The sequence below is a fragment of the Palaemon carinicauda genome, chromosome 4 (genome assembly GCF_036898095.1).
Source record: "Palaemon carinicauda isolate YSFRI2023 chromosome 4, ASM3689809v2, whole genome shotgun sequence".
Classification (NCBI taxonomy): Eukaryota; Metazoa; Arthropoda; class Malacostraca; order Decapoda; family Palaemonidae; genus Palaemon; species Palaemon carinicauda.
In genome coordinates, this window is record NC_090728.1 from 68,037,540 (window position 1) to 68,047,539 (window position 10,000).

General features: G+C 50.1%; 1 protein-coding gene and 1 pseudogene across 2 annotated transcripts in view; both read right to left on the reverse strand.

The window, feature by feature from the left end:
* Dhx15 (DEAH-box helicase 15) overlaps nt 1–10,000 on the reverse strand; it is a 251,776-nt gene that overhangs the window by 226,158 nt on the left and 15,618 nt on the right. The gene's annotated exons all lie outside the window — the stretch shown is intronic.
* LOC137640360 (5S ribosomal RNA) lies at nt 5,517–5,635 on the reverse strand (annotated as a pseudogene).

Genomic DNA, 10,000 nt, shown 5'->3' on the forward strand with positions numbered 1-10,000 from the left:
TCCATTGCTGCTTTCGGGTCTGGGACAGAACAGAATACGGGGAGTTGCGCGTTCAACCTTGTTGCAAACAGATCCATTACAGAGGATCCCCACATCTGAATGACGTAGCTTGCCACTTGTGGATGCAGGGACCACTCTGTCGCCACTACTTGTCCCACTCTGCTGAGGCCGTCTGCCAGGACGTTCTTCTTCCCCGGAATGAATCTTGCCGTCAGGTTGACTTCCTCCTTTTCTGCCCACTTCAGGACCTGTAGGGTAAGATCGCACAACTCCTTCGACTTCAGTCCTCCCTCCTTCTTTACCCATGCCACCACGGTTGCATTGTCCGACATCAGAGCCACTGAGTTCCCTTTCAGATCCTTCGTGAAGTGTTTGCAGGCTTCTTGGACCGCCCTCATCTCCAGGACATTGATGTGTAGGGACTTTTCCTTTTCTGTCCATCTTCCCTTCGCTGTCTTTTCCCAAAAATGTGCAACCCATCCCTCCTTCGATGCGTCCGTAAACAGAAAGATTTCCGGAGGTTCGGCGGACAATGGCATCCCTTTTAGAGTGTGTGTCCGATCCTGCCACCACTCTAGAGCTTGCCTGGTTTCCTGAAGAACTGGAACAACTTTGTCTGAGGAACTTCTCTGGTTCCAATTCTCTTTTAGATTCCATTGAACTAATCTTAGGTTCTGCCTCCCGTGTGGAACTAGCTTCTCTAGGGACACCAGATGTCCTACCAACCTCTGCCAATCCTTCGCCCTTCTGGGATGTCCTAGAAGGAAGGGACGGAGAACTTGGTCCAGGTTGTTCAGCCTGTCTATAGATGGAAAAGCCTTGACCTGTAATGAATCCAGCACTATTTCCAAGTAAGTCATCCTGTTGGTCGGGATCAACTGAGATTTTTCCCAGGTTGACTGTGATGCCCAGATTTTTGCATAATTGCAGAAGGTCTTCGTCCTGTTGCTTCAAGACTTCCTTTGAGGACGAAAGGAGTAACCAGTTGTCCAGGTATCAGATTAGACTAATCCCCCGTTCGTGGGCCCATACGGAGACTGTCGTAAACACCCTCGTGAATACCTGGGGCGCCGTGGAAAGTCCGAAGCACATGGCCTTGAATTGCAAAACCTGGGCACCCCACTTCACCCGGAGAAACTTCCTGCTTGCTGGGTGAATAGGAATCTGGAAATAGGCGTCCTTGAGGTCTATGGATATCATAAAGTCTCCCTCCCTCAAGGACGCCATGACTGTTCTTGGGGTGTCAATTTTGAAGGTGGTCTTCTGAATATACTTGTTGAGGGCTGACAGGTCTATTACTGGTCTCCACCCTCCTGTCGCTTTCTTTACCAAGAACAGGCGACTGTAGAACCATGGACCCGGAAAATTCACTGTCTCCAAGGCTCCTTTCTGCAACATTGTGGAAACTTCTTCGTCCAGTGCTGTCCTTTTCGCCGGATCCATGGTGTTATGAACCGCCTTAATGGTTCATCAGGTTCTTTTAAAATACTACAAGAATTAGGACTGGAATGAACTGATGGACTGCAACAACCAAATGGGTGGGTAAAACAGAAAAAACTTAAGTACCTTAACCTAGTTTATTATACAAAAATTATACAAAAATAAATTATATACAATAATTACAATGAGTACAGGTAATGGGAAGCACAGTGACATAAATGATCGTTACCACAAAACCAGTTAACATTTAAAATTACAAATACAGTTTACTGAAATTCAAAGTAAATAAAAAAACACAATTAACAATAGTCATCAACAAAAAACACAGTAAGCAGCAGCAATGAAAAATTAATAAGAGAATTTTCTCATTATTAATAAAATAAAGACGAGCCCATACACTGGCTCTTCCAACATAGAAACATCCACAAACAATCCCTGATCCTCGAGGACGTCCATCAAACACTACGGGAACGACCACGACAGCGTCGATACGACAGCCACTTTGCTGCCACCGAAGAATAACTCTTCAAAAACCATCTCGACCTCAAGGGCTAGGTTGAGGACAAGTCACCATCAACTAGGAGATACTCCAAAGCTGTGTCTGCTGCTCTTTCTCGACTGCATAACCAGAACCTGTCCATCTGGCTTCCCAAACCTGACTGACTAGTCAGTCACAACGTGACATAAGTAAACAAGGCACCCGCCTTGACAAAGAAAAAGAGGGCAGTTTAAAAATAATTTAAACTAGGTTGTTTCCAAGTCAAACAACCTAACACCTCCACACTCAAAAAAAAAATAATTACATGAAATTTTTTTTCCAGATTACTCTTTCACCCACCCCCAAAGATGTCACAGAACCACCAGCCAAAACAGATCCGATCCTGTCACGGTCGCCATTGTTATGAACCGCCTTAATGGTTCATCAGGTTCTTTTAAAATACTACAAGAATTAGGACTGGAATGAACTGATGGACTGCAACAACCAAATGGGTGGGTAAAACAGAAAACACTTAAGTACCTTAACCTAGTTTATTATACAAAAATAAATCATATACTGTACAATAATTACAATGAGTACAGGTAATGGGAAGCACAGTGACATAAATGATCGTTACCACAAAACCAGTTAACATTTAAAATTACAAATACAGTTTACTGAAATTCAAAGTAAATAAAAAAATGACAAATTCGAAGATAATTTGTATTTTTCCTAACCATACAAACCTTAGCTATTTACATTGGGTTTACCTTTTAGCGCAGCTGAAATGGCGAGCCATTAGAATTTAACGAGGGTGTAATACCCCCCGCGCTAGTTAGCGGGTGGGGGGTAGGGGAGTGGTAGCTAGCTACCCCTCCCCCCTTCACACACAGGTGAATGCTCACTTTCACTTAGAGGTAGGACTTGTCTTGGGGGACAGGGCTGGCGGGCAAATATGTGTAAATAGCTAAGGTTTGTATGGTTAGGAAAAATACAAATTATCTTCGAATTTGTCATTTGTTCCGTAACCGAAATACAAACCACGCTATTTACATTGGGTGACTTACCCCTTAGGTAGGGTGGAAAGTCCCCAGCCATACTGGCTTTGGCTTTACCCGGGGACTCAGAATCCGAGTGAATCGCACTCGAGAAAAGGAGTCCCTGCACCTCACAAGTTCCTTGCTCCGCAAGGAACCGTGTGGCCTACGTAAGCTTGTGTGTGAAGGAAGAAGTGTGACCCGTCCTAGGCAGTTGACCTGGAGTTCCAGAAGGAACTCTGGGTTAGGACGTTCCCAATACCACCTCGTCAGGGTATGGGGGACGCGACAGTATTGACTCAATACTCGGAACACAAGGAAGCATGGTTTACCTGCAGAGGTTCGAGGTCAGCTATGCAGAGACCAGGATGCTGCTTCCCCGTAGAAGGGATGATGAAGAAAGAAATAAGGGCCAGACATACTTCTTTCGTTCATGCAGACTAAAACCTGATAACAATGCCCTCAACCTTATGCTACCTGCCCAAAAAGGAGCCTGAGGTTAGACCAGCTGTTGTGTAGCCACCACAGAGCAATAGAAAACGTATCGAAACTCCTGTGGGTCACGCCCTGCATGAAGCGGGCTGCGAAGGTCATTAGACGCTTCCAGACTCCAGCTTGTAGCACCTGCGTCACAGAGTAGTATTACTCGAAGGCGAGGGACGTTGCGATGTATCCAACATCGTGCTGTAGGGCGACGTGACGGGGGAGGGTCTGGAGACAGGTCGAGATGAATGTCCTTGAGTCCGAGCTGAAGAGGTATACTGGTGACTCTCCCCCGTGTCCTCCTTGTGCTCCCAAATTGGCTGCAACTGAGGACAAACTGCAGCTGATCCCAAAGCTAACCTCTCGATTCCTTTACTGGCAAGAAAGAGAAGGTTTTGGGACATCAGATACAGAATGGAGACTCGAAATCTTGAAGGAGTTGGACCGAAGGGCCGGGACCCCAAGATTCTGAGTCTAGCCAATAACTCAGGAGCGAACCTGAATGTTGCCTCCCCCTCTTCCTTAGAAAGGGCGGAGTCGTACGAGACCAAGAAGATTGCTTACACACTGGCCGCGGCCAGAGTGAGCAGGAGACCCAAGACGGAATACAATCCGAGGCCTGTCATAAAGGGTCGAGAAGATCTCTTAAGGGACTAAAAAGTCCGAGCCATGCTCCAAGTTGGAGGTCTCACTCCGACTAGGGCAGGGACGATCGTAGCTTCGCATGAGCGAGGAAAGATCCAGCGGGCAGGAAAAAGTTATTCCTTTAAGCCTGAAGGTCAGGGAAAGGCTGAGCGACAGGCTTCATTGCCGAGAGCGGAAAGGAGTTTCCTCCCGCCGAAAGGCAATAAGAACGTTATTGCTGGAGAGGAGGCCTCAAGGGAAGAGGTATATCTCCCACAGCACCAACCACCGAAGACTCTTTACTTCGCCTGGAAGACCCCTGCGGATGACTATCGCAGATGACGCGACCTCCGTCCCGCGACTGTAGCGGGTTGTCTCTTCTTGAGGAGGAGGCGTAGTGTCTCCAGGCATGAAGCCGAAGCGACGCCCCGGTTCGTGAAAGATGTTGCAGTGCGGTTGTTTGAGTAGTCTGTGCCGTGGGAGAAGCTCTCCCGGGAGTTCCGTCAGGGGAAGCAGAGGGTCCAGAAACCGTTCTGCGCATAGTCCCAGTGGAGCTCTCCCATTGAAAGGTTGACAGACAACCTGGTCTTGTTGAGACCCGTTCTCCACAGACAAAAAGGAGGGAAGACGCAGGCGTCGAAGTTGTCCCACCATCACCGGAATGCATCTTGCCAGAGTCTCAGGGTCTGAGACTGGGGGGGAAGAACAGCGGAAGCTTGAGGTTCCAAGCTGTCGCGATCAGGTCCCCCAGACCAGGACTTGCTGGTTACTCAAGGCCAAAGACCCCCAGGTACACTCTCTCTACGAGGCTCTGCTCGGATAGTCGGAGAGAACATTCCTCTGCCTAGAATGAGAGAGCCGATGGTGGTATTGAGAGTATCTCAATCATCTCGGTATCTGTACTGCAAGATGTGAAGGTGTGAAAATGCGTCCCCTACTGGTTAGAGCATGCCAGAATCATGAAGTCGACGCGCACGGAGCGACTCTGCAGGAGCTGTAGGATCTGTAGAGGGGCCAGACTACGGCCCCTAAGTCTGCCTGAATGATCGAGAGGTATCCTTCAGGTCCTGACCATAGGCCTGGACCGGAACATGCACCCCCCCCCCAATTTTTTGACGAGTCCGAGAACAGCATCAAGAATGTGGGGAAAGGACGAGAATATCCACTCCCATCAAGAGGTTCCATAGGTCAACACCCATTGCAGGTCTAATAGTTCCGCTGGTCCCATAGGGGCCAGGAAGTCCGGTTAATCGTTGCCTGAAACCACCGGAACTTGGACCGGCCCACATGGAACTTATCCTGAGGCGACCGTTCGGAACTATAGACGGGTCAATGAGGAAAGGAGAACTAGGAAACGTTCCTAGGTAGGGCTGAAAGCTCTGCTTGACTGAGAACAGGTACTGCGACTCTCCTCAGCCTTGCCACAGTCAACTGAAAGGAAGGCTCGGAGGAGGTGGCAACAGAATCTGGCGTCCCTAGGTGGTCACCCATCCAAGTACAGACCAGAACCGACGTTGCTTAACCTCGCTGGACGGACGAGAAGCGGGGTTTCCAACGTGGTAAGGCCGTTGACTCAATATCATGGCCAGATACTCCAGATGTTGAGGCAGAAGAGAGAAGGCTCCTAGCAAAATACCATGAACCCACACTCATGGTAAGCATCCGGAAGCTTGTCCCGGCGCTGAAGAAGGTCGAACCCGAGCCTACCGGAGTTGACCAGCCCTCCAAAAAGCGAAGGAGGCGGAAGCCTGCACCTGAGCGGCCATGAGGAAAGCAGGGAGAGTTCTCTGGGGATAAAAACCTGCGATGCCACGGCGGGATCGCCACACTGCATCATAAGCAGGAATACCTGCAGTCTAGGCTGAATTCCACGAGCTCCCTGGAAGATGGATGGAATGGGAACTGAAAGTACCCGTCCTTCCGATCCAGGGTTTAAGGAGTCCTGTCGCCTCGTTACCAGTCTGATCGATTCTGCTGTTCTACGCTGGACGAAGTTTGTTCGACAAACTTGATCAGGGCTGAGAGGTCGACTACGGAACTCCCGACTCAGATACTTCCTTACAAGAAAGGATCGACTGAAGAAGCCGTCGATGATCCTATGGAGTACCTTCTCCTAAGGTATGGATCATTCTGCCCAAACGGGCAACTCTTGCCGACCCTATGGCATAGAGGTTCAGAGATACTGAATTCGCTGACAGAGACGGCAGGCGCGATATCCTTGGCTGATCACAAAAAACACAGTAAGCAGCAGCAATGAAAAATTAATAAGAGAATTTTCTCATTATTAATAAAATAAAGACGAGCCCATACACTGGCTCTTCCAACATGGAAACATCCACAAACAATCCCTGATCCTCGAGGACGTCCATCGAACACTACGGGAACGACCACGACAGTGTCGATACGACAGCCACTTTGCTGCCACCGAAGAATAACTCTTCAAAAACCATCTCGACCTCGAGGGCTAGGTTGAGGACAAGTCACCATCAACTAGAAGATACTCCAAAGCTGTGTTTGCTGCTCTTTCTCGATTGCATCACCAAAACCTGTCCATCTGGCTTCCCAAACCTGACTGACTATAGTCAGTCACAACGTGACATAAGTAAACAAGGCACCCGCCTTGACAAAGAAAAAGAGGGGAGTTCAAAAAAAATTTAAACTAGGTTGTTTCCAAGTCAAACAACCTAACACATGGGAACCAACCAGTCCGCCTGACTTGCTGGAATCAGCGGAGGCGGGTCTTCCAGAAATGGAATCCTGTAGCCTTCCTTCACTACCGTTACTGTCCACAGATCTGCTCCATGGAGCTTCCATGCTTGCCAAGAGTGTCTGAAGCATCCCCCTACCTGAGGCTTGGGCAGGGGAGGGGGGGCCTCTTGCCTTATCTTCTACGGGCTGACCAGCCTGCCCGTCCTCTTCTGGAGGATGAGTACGCACTCCTGTAGGTTGGAGGAGTTGAAGGAGGTCCCCTTCGGGAGGGATTCACTGATTGGGACCATTGTCCTGATGAAGGTTCTCGCCTTCCTTGCGTTGGGGCAGATCGCAAAGTCGAGGGCGCTTCTGCCACAGGTCTCCTGAATACGGGTCGTCTCGCCAACTGTGGCTTATGTACGGCGAATTCCCTCTTTTTAACCATCTTTTCCGTCAGCTCTTCTGCCTTTTTAGTTGGGAGATGTTCCGCAGGGCTCTAACTTCCCTGTCGGGGATTTTCACTGGCAGGTTCTTAACCAAAGCGTCTTTTCTCCTCAGTACCCAGTTCGCGGAGAGCCAAGGACTGGAACGTCAGAAACTTCAGGGCACAGCTACCTGATCCCAACAACTCGTTCAGAGCCTCACGTTTGGCCGGCTCCATCGAGTCTGTTGGAATCTGAGAGCCCACTAAGGTGGTGGCCCACCAATCCAACCACAAGGCGACATTGACCAGGTCCTTTGACATCTCCTCCATCATCACGGACTCGGACTGGGAGAAGAAGGTGGGAGCCGATGACGCCCTTTCGTCGGAGTAGCCTTGGCATAGGATGTCCAGGGCCTCCTCCATCTTGCTTGCCCCGTGCGGTCTTCCTTCCAACGTATAATATTAGCTTTGGGACTTGTCCCTGCAAGAGTTTAGCCGCACTATAGCTTTTACTAGAGTCACTATTGCGGGCTACACCCTTGTCAATGTGGATTCTGCCTACCCCCACGTCTCTGGCCTCCGGAAGGGCTAACGAGGATTTCTTCTGAGCGGGTGCTGCTAAGAACTAGTTTAACCCGGAGGTCCACACTTCCTCCTCTTGTAGGATGGGCTCTACCAAATTGTTGTAGCCTCTGATCAAGATCACCATCCTAAATGCGGAGTCCTCCGTCGGCAACGTAGTCTCGTCGTCCACTTCCTCCGTCCTACGCTGGAGAGAGGCGTGATCACGCGCACCTCCGCTTCTACGGGACCCTCGGTTCTTCCTATCCTCTTCGCCGGCAGGCTCCTTCTTCCTCGAGTCCCTCGACGAAGGGACGGGCTCCTCCGTGAAATAGTTCGACGGAGGAGCTCGTCCTCGTCTATCATCTCGATGGGGAGACCTGTCGAGGCTGCCCGTCCTAGGAGACGACTCCCTCCGCTGGGCGGATTGAGTGGCTCTAGGACGGGACTTATGCCTACCAGACGAGGCCCTCCGCTCATCGGCTGACGCCATAGCGAGGCTATTGGAGGCCCTTCTAGGAGGACTGTCTCCTGCTCGCTTTGCTATCAAGCTTGAGGTCTTTGTCAGGTTCCTCAGCTTGTTGTCTGGAACGAAGACACATGTTCCTTGCGGAGAACTAGGTCTCCTGCTCTTACTTGGAGGTGAACGAGAGCTTCCTCTCCTGTCTTTAGATCCTGTGGGAGACCGCGAAGGGGAGTTCCTCCTCACAGATCGATCTCTCTTCCTCCTACATCTCCTCCGACGTTCCTCACTCGACGAGCCCGACGAGTCTGACTTGCCTGTGTACCTCGACTGCGTACCGGACGGAGGCTTCTTGGGACTACGTCGTACTCCGGACGTAGAAGGTTGCAGAAAACTCTCCGGAACTGCTGACGTAGGCGGCACCAACGATGACTGATGAGCCATGAAGGGGAAGTCCTTGGTACACCCCATGCCAGCGGATCTTCTTGTGGGGAATCCTCTCTAACGACGGCACCTTCCGCAGCCGAAGCGCCTGAGACATCCACCCAGGAAAAAGGCACATTATTATTCCACATGGGGTCCTCCACCGAGACGCGCTCCCCACGTGCGAGAGCAACGTCCCTCGGACCCCCACTAAACACACTTACAGGCGCCTGATCCGCCATGAACATAGAAGAATCACCCGCAACATCAATCCCCTGGGAAAGAGGCACCAACTTTTCCCTTTCACCGACTTACCTCGTCCCGAACTCTGGGTAGGGGAAGAAGAAGGAACCTTACATGATCCCTCGCCCGCAGACGTCGCAGGGGAAGAAAAACTTGTTTTCCTTGGAGATCGCTTCGTAGCCTTCTTCTTCTTTGTTCCAAATTTCACCCATTGGACCTCGCTACAGCCATCACATTCCGGACACGTGTCCGAAGGCGAACACGCTTTACCTCTACACGAGGTACACAAAGAATGGGGATCCACATCAGGCTTCGACAAGAAAGCACCACACGATTTCCCGGGTCTAGGCCCAGGACAACGGCGAGCATGCTCCATAGCACAACACAAAGCTTGCTAGATACAAGCACAAAGGAAAGAAAGCACTAAAACGCCAATAAAAGCACAGAAGAACGAAAGTAAAAGCACACAGCAATAGCACTAATCACTCGTAAAGAAAGTAAAGTCCATGTGGTAACCACGTGGTGATGAACACAAAGGGGTTCGCACTGAGAATTGAGGAGCGGCGTGTGATAACACGACGCGACCAGAAAACTTACTGAAGAAGACGACCTGGCTAACATGTGGCCTACCCTGGGCATTGCCCTCGGGTCACGTTTTCCCCCGGTAGGCCTACCACTATAGAAAATGGGAGTAGGGTAAACTACACAAAACTCTGGTCGTTTGAGAGGAGGTTCCGGTATCTCCTAAGAAAGTGTTTCGAGGTAAGTCTCTGTGTCGGAACAAATCTATACAGTGATACCTCGGTAGTCGAACGACTCTATACTCGAACAATTCGGAGTTCGACCAAAATTTTCGAGAAATTTTTGCTGCGGTGCTCGACCAAAAATTCGGTACTCGACCAGCCGAACACGTGACGACCGCATGGGCTTTGTGATGATCGCGCCATCTCGGCCACTCTCGCTTGTTCGGGAAGCATCAGTTCTCTCGAGAGCGTCACTCAGACAACGCGCGATCAGCATTCGTTGTGATTTAGTGATTTTCAGTGCTTTTAATTGCTTTTTTAGCTTTCATAATGAGTCCCAAGAAAGTAATGAGTGTTAAGGGGAAGGAGAAGAGGAAAACAGTGCGAACA